Here is a 3,884-nt window from a genome sequence, read left to right on the forward strand (position 1 = left end):
TTTTTTTTAACACTTTGATTACTAGAAACTAGTAATAAGCTGGTTGAGAAGTGTGATTAATTAAAAATATATTTTTATCAAGGTTTTATATCATCATTTTGCACTTGAAGTATTAATAACTCCTTAAATAAAGCATGTTTTATAATAATAAGTATGTTACCATAAGGTACCTTTTATTTATGGTAAATGTACATCCTAAATGCAAGCTTATCATATAAATAAAAGGACTGATTAATGAGTTGAAGTATTGAAATTGAAAGGACAAAAAAATGGCCAAACTTAGAAAAGAGATGTTGGTGTAGTCTAAACTTGAATACTACTTGGTAATTTAATCATATCTAGAGCTATAGATCTCATATTTAGGTCTACTTTATGTGGATGGAAAGCTAAGACATAGCCCTAACTTTCATGAAGTCAAGACTCAATTCTGCTGTTTGGAAGTCCAAATCTTAGCAACAATGTAGAAGTCCAAATATATCCTGCAGCCTAAACATTGTTCAGTTTTCAACCCATATCTTGAGTTTTAGAGTCCAAATAACCATAATTTTTTTTTCTGAAAAGCTAAAACAATTTCTAGAACTTTCATGTGTAAGTCCGATTCAAATTCTGACGTTATCAATAATGCTTTATTTAGATAATAAAATAAGAATTGTCACCAAGTGAAAATGTGACCATCTACTCATCAATTAGTCATCAAATTAATAGTTTCTAATTTTGGCCTATAAAAGGAAGCATTTGTAATGCATTTAGACATCTTGGTTTCCAAATCAAGATCATGCTCTTGCTTTCTCTCTTTATATTTTTGTAATGTTTATATTTTGTTTTTATTAATCTCTTATTTATATTTTCATTTCCTTTCCTTTATTTAGTTAACTTATATCTTATTTATGTTATTATCTTGTTTATTTATGTTTCTTTTCTTTTATTATGTTTAGTTAAATTTATTATATCAAGGTGAAAATGTTACACTAATAGTGTAAGAATAAATATAGTGTAAATTCAACATCGACTTTAATGTTTCATACTAACATGTTTTGTATTTGCTATCTTGTTAAATCTTTATACGTTGTTTATTAAATGGTTAATCTAGATTTATGTTGTGTAACCTTGGTACAACAAATGCTTGGTATTTTCATAGCACAAACTGTATGGTATAAAATACACTTGTATTGTGAAAAAAACTTGATTTATAGTTAATATAAGTTATAATCATGAATACCTGACAACATTTACAAGTATTAGCATTACTCGAATAATATAACTAATATAGTCATATTAACAATTGATAATCTAATTAGAACCTCTTTTGAGTGTGGTTTTTAGTTGAGTAATAAGAGTTCATATTATACTTGTTTAAAATACCGTTAGTGGATCCTCTAACCTTGACAATTATTTAATCCTCACATTAATCTTATAATCTCAAAGTCCTCTTCAACTTACTACTACTACTACTACTACTATTACAATTATTGTTGTTGTTGTTCTTTATAATTTATATAGTTAACCTCCATGTGGTTCGAGCCTAATCTTGTCATGTTGTTTATTACTTTGACACTCCTACACTTAGGAGAAGATATTAATTTTTTTATCGTGTCAATTAATATCCTAAATCCCTAATTTCATATAATCATGTCTATTTAATTTCTTTATTAAAACATATAATTATAACAATTAATCACTTTGAATATATTCTTTAACTTACTTGAATAAGAATTCAAGAGATGGATACAAGACATATTCAAATTCTCTTATCCTTTTCTTTTCCTTTAACTCTAGCTTTAAAACTCTTTCATCAAAATAACTTCCAAACACTAATTCACCTCCTTTAATTGTTTAACTAGTTTTAATAAATCTATTTGCACTTTTTTTATGCACTTAACAAGAAAATAAGTGGAGAATTCACACAAATTCTCTACCTCTCTTATGGTTTCTAGTTGTCGGCGAAGAGAAGAAAAATTAGATATTTATATAGTGTAATTTTTAAATTTTGCTCATTGATCCCTTTTGTTTAGCCTTTTTCTCAATTTGCCCTTATCATTTCCTGCTCAATAGATTAATGCCTTATCACTTTTTTTTTGTTTAATTATGTCCTTATCAAATACTTATTTATTTATTTTATTATTATTATTATTTTATTGATTTTATTCTATTTTGCTCAGGTTAGATTATAACTAGCATTTTACACTATAGGTTAAGTTAAATTTTTTCTAATGCAAAAAAATGTGTTTAAGTGATGATAATTTGAGTCAACTCAAGTTAACTTAAATAACATATAACTCGGAATATAGATCAAGATAACTTCACAGAAAAGAAAATAAAAAAAAAATCACGAAGCTCAAGGCCTAAAAATCTAGTATCAAAGGATAAAATTGGAAAAAAATTATTTTTTAAAAAATTACTTTAAGGAAAAAAACACGAGTTAAATGGGATTGAGATATAAAGAGATTATATATAAAAAAAGACCTAAGTTAAATTAAAAGAAAGCTGAAAAAAATTGAGCTAACTTGACTAACATATACTCAAGATAACCCAATATAAAGAACAAAAGAAAAATCATAAAGTTTAAGAATCAATAATTTAATTTGAAAAGATAAAACTGCAAAGGAAATCAATTTCATAAAAAAAAAATTAAGAAAAAAAAACCCTAAGTAAACCCGATTAAACTTGCTTAACCAACCACCTATATGATTAGAATAATCTCAATAAAAAAGAAAAGTGGAACAACTAACAAAGTTTAAGACCTACTAACAATATAATATTGGATGATGAAATTAATTTTTATTTTAATAAAGAACTTAAAAATAAAAAAGATCAAACTTATAATAAAGAAAAGACTAAACTGGACCAATATTCCAAACTAGTGATTTGGGTCATGAGATCGAAATTACATTGTAAAAAGAAAAACATAAAATAATCATGAAGTAAACCATCCAATCATTAAAAAAAACAAAAAATAATTAAAACAATGAGGACCAAATATGATATAAAAACTAAATGAAAAAAATAATCAGGGACTACGTAAAAAAACAAATCAAGGAAAGAGTAAGAAAATAGAAATCAAAAGAATAAGGGCAAAAATTAGATAAAAAATTAAATTAAATAAAATATTTTAGGATAAAATTAGAAACAAATCAAGAAAAAGAATACGAGAATAGTAATCAAAAGAATAAGAACTAAAATTGAATTAAATTGGTAAAAAAAAATGTTGAGGAGAAAAACAAAATAGTAATAAAAAGAATGCAGATTAAAATTAGATAAAAAAAATTTAAATGAAGTAAAATGATGAGGAACAAAATTGAAAAAAAATCAATAAAATATAAAACAAAAAAATTAAGAAAATGACAATTAAATTAAATATAAAAAATAAAATAAAATAAAATGTATTTTAATAAAAAGAGAAATTTGAGGTCAAAATCAAAAGGAGATGACTTGAATTTTTAGGCTGAAAAGAAAAGAAAAAATTATTAGAGCTCAACCATATTTATATACATGTGTCTCGTTAACACGAAAAAAATGATGTTTCGCTTCAAATGTTATTGTGAATGACTTATTTTAATAACTAGATTGTTCTCTGCATATTGTTCAAAAAACATAAGGATTTTTAATAATTTTTTAATATTTTTTTCTAAACAATCACTAAGTTACTTCAAAAATAAAAAGTAAAGCAAAAATCATAAATACCCTTGGTCATGAGTATAATTTTTTGGATTTAAGGGCAATCTCGTCATTGTGATTTAATTGTGTAAATTAATTTTATCCCAAATTACAATTACAAGCTTCGTAAAATGATAAAATGTAAAATTTTAATAATATTTTGAGGGTGGTTATGTACGTACATGCATACTATGTTTGTAAAATTTAGTCATTGGTGGTCGTGTGTGTGT

Source organism: Populus euphratica, unplaced genomic scaffold, assembly GCF_000495115.2.
Source record: "Populus euphratica unplaced genomic scaffold, PopEup_1.0 scaffold371.1, whole genome shotgun sequence".
Classification (NCBI taxonomy): Eukaryota; Viridiplantae; Streptophyta; class Magnoliopsida; order Malpighiales; family Salicaceae; genus Populus; species Populus euphratica.